Source organism: Cryptomeria japonica, chromosome 3 (assembly GCF_030272615.1).
Source record: "Cryptomeria japonica chromosome 3, Sugi_1.0, whole genome shotgun sequence".
Classification (NCBI taxonomy): domain Eukaryota; kingdom Viridiplantae; phylum Streptophyta; class Pinopsida; order Cupressales; family Cupressaceae; genus Cryptomeria; species Cryptomeria japonica.
Genome location: NC_081407.1, coordinates 912,778,604 through 912,791,663, shown reverse-complemented (window position 1 = coordinate 912,791,663; position 13,060 = coordinate 912,778,604). Strand labels below are relative to the sequence as shown.

Genomic DNA, 13,060 nt, shown 5'->3' with positions numbered 1-13,060 from the left:
TCAAAATAAAACGAAGACAATACCTTCCAAATCAATTAAGTGCAAAGTATGCTTCAGTAAATTCAGAAATATTATTTTTATTATGAGAAAGGGGTTTGACAAAGGAGCGCTGTTGTGAGCCGCCACAATAGGACAAAAAAGAAACAACCTTATCTTATACTGCCAACCGCCAAACAAGATAGAAAGGTAACCATGTTTAAAAATTCTAGTTAACAATAATATGACAAAAGGCAATTGCAGGCCTGTAAAAAGAACTTGATCAATTTTTAAACAGTGTCATGACAAAAATAATCACAGCATATTCAACCTTAAATCACTCCCTTTATATTTTAGAGAGAGTAATGATTCCAAAAGGGATGATCAAGATTATTTAAGGGGATGTTATTAGGCAGCGGTTACATAAAGCATGCAAAAGACAATTAATCCAACGGTTGCATTACAGCAGGGCACTGATTAATTATGAAGGGGTGTGTCCCTTTCAAAGGCCATAGGCTTAATGAAAGTATCTGACTACTCAATTGAGGATATAATAGGAAGGAAGAAGACAATCTGAGATAATATACAATGGGATGAATTGGAATAAGTTCTGATCTGGAATATAAGATAGTTCTGATCTGAAAAATGAAAAAAGAGATAAGAAATAAGTAATCCAATTTGACTAAGAGCAGAATTCTGAGATTTAACTTGAATTCAGAAAATAAGCAGCCATTTGTATTTAGCAAAGTGATCGGTGTGCAATATGGTTGAATCTAACGAATCTTTAATTTATTTATTGTTTTAAATTGCCAATCTATTAAGATTCTTAGAATTAGTATTTAATCAATTAATTTTCTTACAAGCAATCATATGTGGGATTATTAAGGAAACATGGAGGGAGATGCAGTAGACCGGTTCCCTCAATTAAGTAGACCACCCCAAGTTGTTTGCTTGTGGGCCAAGGCGTTGAATTGTCTTGGTTGGATATTTTGTGCCCTTGGGCGTTGGGGAGAACAGTCTCCCAGCGCCCTATTGTGCTTTCCCCATCAAATCCTTAGTATGATTGGCTGGAATAAAACTATAGTATGGATCCAAATGTATTTAGGAGATATTGTTTAACAATAGGAATCATCATAATGATTGTCATTGATATTAATTGATTATTTCTTTTGAATTCAATAGCTATTATGTAATTTAGTTATAGAATACTCTTTGTAAATAAGTTGTATTGTTGGAATTGTCAAACAGTTGTATGCTTGTTTAATGTGGTTTCTTGATTGCAGAGATGAGTGTTTCAGAATTTATCAAGTTTTCATAATGCAAGATTATGTGATGTGATTCTTCAAGGATTCATGCAACAGTCATACAGTAAATAATGATAAAACTTCCAGTCATAAATCTGCTGTTCATAAAAGAGATAACATGCAGATTTTATGTATGTGAACAGCAGATATAAAATAATAAATTTCTTCAGATTTGGGACTATGGCTGAAGCTTAAAAGAAAACAGAGCAATGTAGAGAAATTCTGACCCCTTTCTAAGTGGAACAATCTGTAACAGGAATTTACAAGAATAATTTTATTACTTAAATCGAGTACATTGCTATATTGCAGAAGATTGAGATTCTAATTTCTAGCCTTTTATTCCACTTGCCACAAGCAGATTTTCCTTTCAAAATGGCAAGCCAGGCCTGCTATATACTGCTACCTCCCATAGAACTCAGTTGACTCATACAAATCTGCCACACCACCACTATATTCTGAATTTTTGAGCCTCCAATATCACTTGACCTGCACATTGATGATCATGATATCCTCCAGCATAATTGCCTAACCTTTCAAAAGGTTTCCACCCATAGAACGAGTCCTTGCAAGACGCCTAGGAAACTGAAATAAACTCGCCCAGCTGATAACATCTTTCCATGCCTGATATACAAGGTCAAACTGCAGAAGTACAACTTTTTTGAATGTCTTTTCAGCCTCAAAGAGGCTCTAACTGTTCAAGCCATATTCGCCCAGCAGGGAAGGAGTTACACACAGCAGATATAAGCTTATACAAATCTTCAAAACTGCAGATATTAACACTCACAACTAGGGCGAATTTGTATGAGTCAAGTTCAAGTTCTTCAAGTGATATGTCAAATCCAACATTGGCAATTTTAACGAGACAAAAAACTGATTTTAATGGTAATTGCTTCTATTATTCAAAGAATCAATGCACATATATAGGCAATTATAGAGATATTGGTTCCTAATGAAACAATCAGAAAACTAAAGACAGAAATAGAAAGAAATCTATCTACGTAGAAATAAAATATTGACCATTAAATAAGATATTCTAATTTTAATCTAATACCCTCCCTTAATGGTCAATTTGTCAACTACACCAAGTTGCCCCCTAAATTTTACAAACTTGTCTGGGCTTAGAGACTTGGTGAGGATGTCTGCAGTCTAATCCTCTGTTAGAATGTACTGCAACTGAACTGATCTGTCTTTGACAAGCTGTTTGATGAAATGACAATGAAGCTCAACATGCTTGGTTCTTTCATGGAAGACCGGATTTTTGGCAAGTTTAAGCACCCCTTGATTGTCACAGAAGAGGGGTGAAGGCCCTTCTTGAGACATGTGCATGTTTAAAAGCATCCTTTGAAGCCAAAATGCATGATATTCAGCTTTGGTAGACAAAAGAGCTACTGCCTATTGCTTCTTGCTGGTCCATGTGACTGCACCTGTTCTTAGATTGAAGACATACCCAAATGTAGACTTCCTGTCATCAACAAAACCTGCCCAATCTGAGTTTGTAAAACCAATGAGTCTAGGATCTTTGCTTCTGCCATATAGAATGCCAAAGTTAGAAGTGCCCTTCACATATCTCAACACACTCTTCGTTGCTGTTGGTTGAAAATTTTCTACACCTGGGGAATGTGCAAAACTGTGGTTTCAGCCATAGTGTGTGAGTATGATACTCTCCTAATTTAGGGAAGGCTCCCCCTATCTACAAACTAAACTAATCTAATATGGATGGTACAACAGTCTTTCTTCTTCTTTCAAGAAAAACTATACTCTTTTCTCTTCACAAAAAAGTAATAGCAATTGGAAATAAATAACAACAAATACAGAAATGAGACATTTTTGTAGGATTTTTCGAACATAAAGGGAAGCAAAGTTTCCATGAAGGCACAAAGATCTCCGTCACTTCCCCGGGACGGGAAAACAGAAAGAAAGCTCAAAGTCTTCAACTATCTATTCTCCTATCAACCTTTTTAGATGATTTTTTGTTAACTAAGCACAATATATAGCAACTCAAAGTCTAACTACATGATGCACTTCACCTTACATGCAAAAGTCTTAAAAATAGAAGCAACGCAAAGTCTACAAGCTATCTTCTCACTTTAGCTTTCCACACTAGTTTCAGATATGATAAGCAGCTCAACGTCTGCAAGACCAAATTTGAAAACCAAATATATAACTCTAAATACAATTAGCAGCTCAAAGTATGCAAGATTGAATTTAAATCCCTCTTTCACAATAGAACAAAACTCACAATCAACTCCAGAAAATATCGTCACATAACAACTTGAATTGGCACAAAGTCTTAACACAATTTGCCTCTTTTATTGAAAGCAATCTGGTTTATAGCTTAGCTCAAAGTCTTAGAGTGCACATACAAACTGGCAGAATTTTGTTGCATTGCCAAAAGATATCCCAATTACAATAGACCCCCTCAAGTATTTATAGGAGAGTAGCCTTGAGAAAAAGGTGGGAGGATTCTAACTAACTTGAGAAATTCTCTCAACCACCATGACTTATTCCAATTACAATCCTAATTGAACTCAATTTGTAGTTGCTTTACATGTAATTACAAAAGTGCAAGTGATGAGTTAACTTGCAATTACAAAGTTATTTTTTACACGTAACTTGTCAAAACAAAATTACAAATGCATAATTAAAACTATTCTATGTGTCCAAATACAGGACTCTAACTGCATCATCTTTTGTCTGTAATGATCTTCATGCTGCTTCAGGATGCTAGAACTTGAAGTATTCTGGATTGGTAAAGACATCTTGAACCGGAACGAGAATTTGCATCCTTAATGATCTTTGTGTCCTTGGCCAACGAACTTCAACCTTATCTTCTTGCTTGGGGTAGTACTGGATTTTCAGGAGGGAAAGGGTTGCCTTCCTCTTTTCATGTCATGACCATCTCTGTCTTGAAAGCATGCTATGCTCTTAACCATGAATTGTTGTTGTATCTCTTCTTTGTATCATCCTCCAATCTTGAAATCTGCTTGCAAAATAAGGCACATGCCTTAATCCATTGATTTGGTAGATCGTGTGTGCAAACAAGACTGACATGGGAAGGGATAAATTGATTCAAAAATGGGCTCACAAGTGAATTTCGAGTTCTGGAAGCTGCATTACATGTGTGGGAAAAACAAGAGCATTAACTTGCAATTGTTGAGAACAAACATACAACTTTATGTGTATTGGGTAAACACAAGTTTGCACTTGTATTTGGACCTTTAAAACTCATTTTCAAGTGTTTTTTGAGTGCATTTTGGACCAATTTCGGGTTCTGGATGAACGTTTTACAAGTATACAAGTGGGGAAGAACAAATGTGCAATCGGGCTTTTTTAACCCGAATGCAAGTATACTTGTAAAAAGGAAAATGAAGTAGTGAGTGAAAAATGAGATTTTGACATGTAGGAAATGACGGGAATGGTATGTACGGATGATGGCAATGAATATGAGTGAAAATGAAAAGATTTTGGGAAGATCATCTTTATGAAAATGGGAAGAACTTTTAACTTGTAATCAAGTTTTAAAAACCCGATTTTGAAAGGATGAGCATTTTTCCAACTTTGAAACTTGGAATTTCAACAAAAGATGGTTAAGATTTTTCAACCAAAGGAGTAAAGCAAAAAGAGGGAAAATGGGGAAAGACTGATTATCAACAAAATCCAGGATGAAGCTGAGCAATGAAGACCACTGAACTGCTATAGGATCAGGACCCTGTCCAAACTGCTAAAAAATAGAATTGCTCAATACTACCACTTACTAAAAATAGTAAGTCATGAAATACTCCTCTGAAAAACATGATCTTCACACTTGGAGAAAGAGCTTGGAAAGCTCAGTAAGACAGCATCATCCAAACCCTAACTTACTAAAAATAGTAAGTTCTCACTTCGTCAAAGAATCAAAAGCATGTTATGCCACCTTGGAGCTCATGAAAAACCTAGAAGGAAACCATAGACAAAACTGAAGAATTCCCTCTTGGTAAACCCTAAAAAGCTCGAGCAGAACTCCACAAAAGTTGGAAACCCTAATTCTCCTTTCCAAATAGCCTATGGGTCTCCGGAATAGGCCAATGGACCACTGAACTAATCACTGCGGAGAAGGGGACATTACAATCCGCCCTTCCCAAAATTGCTTGTCCTCAAGCAATGCCATCCCAGGGTCCCATGCCCATCTCAAGAAGAACCCACCATGCTAATGCTATGCCACTTTGATGACCAACTTATGACTCCAATATTGATTAATAACAAAATCCAGGATGAAGCTGAGCAATGAAGACCACTGAACTGCTACAGGATCAGGACCCTGTCCAAACTGCTAAAAAATATAATTGCTCAATACTGCCATTTACTAAAAATAGTAAGTCATGAAATACTCCTTCGAAAAACATGATCTTCGCACCCGGATAAAGAGCTTGGAAAGCTCACTAAGATAGCATCATCCAAACCATAACTTACTAAAAATAGTAAGTTCTCACTTCACCAAAGAATCAAATGCATGTTATGCCACCCTGAAGCCCATGAAAAATCCAGAAGAAAACCATAGACAGAATTGAAGAATTCCCTCCTGGTAAACCCTAAAAAGTTCGAGCAGAACTCCACAAAAGTTGGAAACCTTAATTCTCCTTTCCAAATAGCCTACGGGTCTTCGGAGTAGGCCTATGGAACACTGAACTAATCATTGTGGAGAAGGGGACATTACAATCCGCCCTTCCCAAAATTGCTTGTCCTCAAGCAATGCCATCACAACTCCCAAAAACTTTAAACTAATCCGCACCAAAGTAAGTACGATCCCAGGGTCCCATGCCCGTCTCAAGAAGAACCCCACCATGCTGATGCTGCGCCACTCTGATGACATTAGTGAAAACATCACGCCAAAACTGCACTAACCTCCCTTGTAACTCCAAAATCTTACCATCCATGATGCTCAGATTGAAAAATCTTGAAGGACTGACATCACTATCGTGCAGCATCTCATGCCCATAAAGCTTTGAGTAATCAATATCAACAATGCCACTATCTATCACAAGTCTGGGCAATAGGAAATAAAGTCTACACAACTCAAAACTCCACAACATATCTCCCCAAGGTGTCAAGCGGAGCCATGATTGTAAATGCGGCTTCTCCAAATCTCCCTGCAAAGATGAAAACAATCCTTTGCAAGAGCTCAACAACCTCATCCCCATAGCTCCACATGAATCTACTATGCCTCAATTGAATTATTCTGATACAACCATGGAGACTTTTGAAATCTCTTATAGTTCCTATTTCAAGCACCTTAGAATGATGAACCATAGAGAGCAAAGGTTCGCTGTCCCAATCATAAGTAGAAGAGAGGGCATAAGAATAACCACTAGTTAGAGCTTGAACACTTCCCATATACATATATGATAGCCCCAACTTGCCATACCTCTCATCTGAGACCATAAACCCGTTCTGCCAAGAGACTGTGAAGTCTGAAAAAGAGTACACCAACAACCCACCAAGTGTGAAATGACTGACTTGAGATCTGATTTTTAAGAAAATCAACATCCAAGAAGATGAACAACTACTGCAACACAGGAAATCGTCGTCCAAAACAACACATCTGCTCATGTCCAAGGCAGGAAAACACCTCCAAGCAATCTCCAATTGAAAGCCATTACTTGCATGACCAAAGAAATTGCACCAACTCCCCTGAATGAGAGAAAACCATAAAGTGAAGTGGTTAATTTGCAACCAATCAGCAAAATCTGAAAATCTGATCCATTCTTTTCCAAAGAAGATGCCCAAGAGTATGCATTTGTTCAATGCTCCAATTTTGAAACAATATCTCATGGTTGCAAATTGCACCTAGATCCCAAACTCTGCAATGTGATCCACCCTCATCACTGAAGTAAAGGAATTCCCACATCAAACCTGAAAAGTGGATTAACAAATGTCCAATCAGCATCTGTATCAAACAACGAACTACCAACAACCCACCAAGTGTGAAATGACTGACTTGAGATCTGATTTTTAAGAAAATCAACATCCAAGAAGATGAACAACTACTGCAACACAGGAAATCGTCGTCCAAAACAACACATCTGCTCATGTCCAAGGTAGGAAAACACCTCCAAGCAATCTCCAATTGAAAGCCATTACTTGCATGACCAAAGAAATTGCACCAACTCCCCTGAATGAGAGAAAACCATAAAGTGAAGTGGTTAATTTGCAACCAATCAGCAAAATCTGAAAATCTGATCCATTCTTTTCCAAAGAAGATGCCCAAGAGTATGCATTTGTTCAATGCTCCAATTTTGAAACAATATCTCATTTTTCAGATCTTTGGGGACAAAGAGCAAGATCATACTCCTCCTGAATGCAATCAAGCTCCTCCATTACCTGATTGATCTCCTTGGCCATTTCTCTATTCTCTTGCTCTCTTAAATGTTTGGCCTCATAAAGTTGATCATTTGCTTCAAGAAGTGTCTCTTGGATACTTTTGAAAGAAAGCCTAGTGGAATCAAGCTCAATGGTGAGCTCACTAACCTCTCCCCTCAATTGCTTATTCAAAGACAAAATCTCATCAGCAAACTTGGTGGCAACATCTCTATCATGCATCATGTGTAAGAAAACCAATTTTATTCCTTCCATTGTGTTCTTGATCATGTGCAAATTAGCAAGGGGAACATTTTGTTCACATTGGTCTCTTGGTGTCATGAAGATGAATTTTTCAACTAGACTTCTAATGTCATCCAATCTAGATAAAGTGTGTATTTCATTTTCAGCAGACACCAACAATTCATCTTCCAATCATAATCATGCAAGGCAAAGGTATTGCTGTTATAATGAATACCAGAATCACAACTATCACATTGGGCATCAAAGTCTTCTATGCTGTCACAAATCACCTGTGCCTCTTCTTTATCACCTTCAACAATGAACTGTGACTCTAGATCAACGAGGTCACTATGTCTATGCTCAAGATTAACAACATGCATTAATAAATCAATCATGTCATCAACACCATCAATGCCATCTTCCATGTAAACATTCTTCTTTAAAACCAATACAATATTAGGATCAAATGTAAATTCATCCCATATTGGATCCTCTTCAAACTTAGTTTCTTTTACACCTGGATTCCAAATGCTAAAAGGCTGATTACTTTGTTTAGTTAAAAAGTGGTCACCATAGCTCCAAGTATCCTCCAACTTAGATCTTGAATCTTCTCTTAGTTTCCATTTACACACATTGCTATTCTCACCAAGAGCAATGCTAGAGCCAAGTGATGTTCCATCTTCCCACTCAAATAGTGGATTGTCATATGTTTTCACTTTACCCATCTCAAACAATGGGTTATCAACAATCTGAAAAGTATTTCCTTTTTCCAACTTAGACCAACAATCCTACTGTCCTAAATTTGAAAATTCCAATTGAGGACATTGCTCAAAGACTTTCAGAATTTGGTCAAGCTCATTCTTCAAAGTTCAAACTATGAGTCTCAACACCATTGTTCTGAAATGCAATTTCTGGTTGGTCCTCTAAATCTGCCCCTTGAATGTCATCATTTTGACATATTTTAAACTCACAAAATAGGACAGCCTCGTGGTCATTAGGAGCTTCATCATTAGCTGCAATATTTTCAGCTTCATAACATGAATCTCCATCCAACAATCTGTTAACCTTTTCCTCTTGTTTAACATCTTCAATTTTCATTTGCTCTTCCTCTAGAAGCACATGAGTGCATTCAACACTGCCACTAGCTCCATAAGAAACATTAAGAGATTCATCATGCACAACCTCAAATATTGTTTTTTACTCTTCTTGAATGACAACCTTATCAATGGTAGGTGTATGCATGACATGGGAATCATCATCAACCTTCTCAAGCTCCTCACTTGAAGTTTTTCTTTCCTCTTCTTGAGCAAATAGAGTAAGAGCTATCATATGGTATTTTTTCTTTGCGAACTCAATCTTGTAGCATAATTTTGGATGGTGGTTCATGAAACAATTGAAAGGTAATTCTTCCTTAATGACTTGAGGAAGTGTATCATATTCCTCAAACATGCCAAGAATTTCTTCTCTAATCTTCTCCTCATATGAACCCATCATTAAACTTTGAATTTCTGCTGAAAGCACAGGATGGCAGGAATAACTGATTTCTCTATCACTCATGGAGAATTTGATCAACTGGGACATCATGTCCATCATAGTGTCGAACTTTTTCTCAACTCTCTCCATAGCCCCAATGGCAACATTCTGATCTGATGTTCTCTCTGCCATTGAATCGACTGAATCTGTAGAATCCATTTCTTTCCCTCTGTTTCTCAATACCTCTGAAAAGGGTATCTTCTTTCGGTACTAAGTGGATCTGAAACTACTGTCTCCTCTGTTCTCTGTTGTAGTAACAAACGTCTCTATCACTCATGGAGAACTTTGACCACTTTGAAAATCACAGGCTGACAGGAAAACCAGCTCTGATACCACTGTAATATTCCCACAATTTTTTTTGATTTTTAAAGCAATATCACAACCACACTGTAATGTCCCTACTTTGAAATATAATTTAATAATAATAAAATTAAAATACAAAAGAATAAAAAAAAATAAAATAAAAAAAATATAAAAAAAAAAATATAATCAAAGATAATTAATTAAATTTAATTAAGTTAATGAATGGTCAAAAGACATGGAAGGAAAAGTTGTGACTCCCTCAACAATGAGATATAAAAGGGGGAAGAGAACCTCATTTGAGAGGGGGATAATTTGGAAATAAGAAGTGCACATCTGATTATGAAAGGTTGTGTCCCTTTCAAAGGGCAGAAATAATGAAGAGTTGCACTCTTTCAAAAGGTGCTAATGGCGAAAGGGTGTGTCTCTTGCCAAAGGGCATGCATGATGAAGAGGTGTGACCTCTCCCTAACATTGAGAGATATAAAAGAAAGGAATAAAAGCATCCAGTAGGAGCACCATCAAGCAGATCAGATCAGAACTGTTATTATTAATTTATAGGCAGTAACATCCTTGTTCTTGGTGGTTGGCATGGGGATGTGTTTAATGAGTATGCTTAATATAAGCAGCCTGATAATGTTCTTATGCAGAACTAATAGTAACATTAATATGGACTGCAATATGTATGACAATCATACTTAATTTCATATATATTCATAATACATAAGAAATTAGTATACTTATAGTCTAAATCATGCTATTACTATCAATATTTCAGAAGATGGGAATGAGATGTTCCAAAGAGGGGCAGTCTAAATCCAATCAATAGGTTAAGTCCCAAGATAGGGTGGGGATCAGTGACCCATAAGCCTTGAGAGTATAGACCCAAGATAGGTAAGGGCTTGGATCTGTAAACTTTGAGGGAACCTATTGTATTTAGTATTTGAGCGCTCTGGTAACATACATAAACCCTTCTCCCTTAAAACTAAAGTAGTAGCAGGGTTTGATAACTATATTAAGAACTATGAATAATGAAATTAATCATCTAATGAGGAAAATAAATAAGAACTTGTTAATAACTAATTGAAGAATATCAATCAATTTAAGTATATTGAAATAGATTAGGTAGGGGACATTACACACACCAATCATCTGTTAGGGTTAGAATAATGAAATCCAAACAACTGAAAGGAACCTTACACCTTTTGATCACCGAGAGCCCAGATTGGGAGGGTGAGAGCATACGGTAGCAGGGGATCGTTAGTGACAATCTGTTGAAATGCTGAATACAATAATGGGTAGCAAGCCAGCCCCTTCCGCTTATCCAGCGGATGGTGCAGGGGCACTTAGCAATTTTTGTTGAGTTTGTTTCCAGGATGTTGGAATCATGTTTTTAGTTTTGTCATAAGGCCAAGAGGCCATTGAGTGTGTGCTCAAATGATTGTCAGGGCCCTAAGAGTCTTTGTTTGGCCAATGTTGGCATGTGAGCTCTTAAGGGTGCCAGGTAGAGCACTTAATAGGATAAGTTGTTTTTTGGGTTAATGTAGGTTGGTTGATGTTATTTTGAAGTTGTTGAGGTCATATGAGTCACTTGGAGGTGACCAAGTCTGGGTTTGAGCAAAGTTGCTCACCTATGCAACAAATTGCAAAATTTGCAACATTTTCACACACCAACGACTAGTTGGTTGACACAATTGGTTGTGAGCATATGTAACTACTCCAAGGCCAGTATAAGGCTTGGAAAGACCGATGATAATCGGTTGTTGAAGATTTGAATCAAATAAACAATTTTGGTTTCTCCATTTGGTGTCTTCTACTGAGTTTTTGCCTGTTCTTTGCAAGTTTGTATGACCTGTACGGATTGAGAATTCCAAACAGGGTCATGGATTGTTAGACTGGTGTCTTACCTTCATTTTGTTTTTGGTTTGGAGTCTTGAAGTGTTGTAGTTTGTGAATAATCTTCATTTTGTTGCAGGCGGGTTCAAAAGTCCTAAAGACCAGGGTTTGAGAGCAAAATGGCTCCAACCTAGCATTCCATGGTGGATACCCACTTTGAAACCTTGTGGAATGTTAGGTTGCATTGTATACTATGTTTTCTTTTTGGTTTTGAGTTAGGGGAAGCTAAAACAAAGATTTGCCACCATACCCTAGGCTTGGCACGTTGAGTTGGCAAGCATTAGGTAACATGGATAAAAGGCCCTAATTGGGTGAATCTGGTGGATGGAGGTGAATAATGATTGGATTGGAAATCTTCATGGAAGCACAGACCCAAAACTATCATCAATTCACTCATGCAATAGGACTGGTGAAGGTGTTTGAGCAAATCCCTATTTTTTAGGTCTAGGAAGGGGCAATTAGGCCTAATTAGCCCTATAAGGGTTAGACATGTTAAAGACAAAACCCACCTCCGGTTTTGAGATATTGTATGTAAACCCCAAAAGGGTGTCTGGAATGCCAAAGAGTTCATAGGGTTGTCAGGGAATATTGTCAGATAATCGCAGAATAGCCCGTTGACAAGGCTACTAGAATTAGGTCTCCTATTTAGGCCTAAAAGTGCAGTTTGCTTGTGAAGCTTGGAATCGGTAAATGTCAAAGTTCTTGAGGAAGGAGTAGGGTTGGGAATCCATACAAAACCATCCATCCTTATGTGTGTAGAGTGGGGAATGAAGATCCTATGGTAGAGGGGTTGAACTCTCAGGTTGAGTTTGAAAGGGAATGGGAAAACAAGGTCTCCTAAGCAAGAGAATGGAACGCACAAATCAACAAGTGCTTATCCTAGCCTAAGGACCTTAGGAAGGTCAGAGAGGGTAAGTATTGCAGACCCTTGGAGGGTGTGAGGTGTAGAATCATTGGATGGTTCTTTTGTAGTTTGAAGGAGATACTTAGACAAGGTAGTACAAATAGGTGAGAGTCAACTCACTCTACATCAACGGGAAAGCAAGGAACTTGGCGAGAAAGCAAGGAACTTACCGCCCATTATTGTATTTAGCATTTCAGCAGATTATCACTAACGATCCCCTGCTACCGTATGCTCTCACCCTCCCAGTCTGGGCTCTTCGTGATCAAAAGGTGTAGGGTTCCTTTCAGTTGTTTGGATTTCATTATTCTAACCCTAACGGGTGATTGGTGTGGTTGTGATATTGCTTTAAAAAAAATAAAAAAAATTGTGGGAATATTACAATCTTGGCCCACCACTTAGGTTGGAGAGTAGAAGTACCAACATCTAAAACAAGAGGATTGACATCACTAGGAATGTCAATAACAAAGTCATCAAGATGATGCTCAAGATTCTCCAGAAGAAAGTCAAGAGGTGCAACTGCCTGTCTGGGAGAGCCTATAGCAGAAGTGATAGGTGCAAAGCCTAGAACAAC

The 13,060-nt window shown here is 37.6% G+C and overlaps 1 protein-coding gene across 2 annotated transcripts in view; it reads left to right on the top strand.

Moving 5' to 3' along the window:
• LOC131072346 (aspartic proteinase A1) overlaps positions 1-13,060 on the top strand; it is a 113,008-nt gene that overhangs the window by 7,945 nt on the left and 92,003 nt on the right. The window lies entirely within an intron of this gene.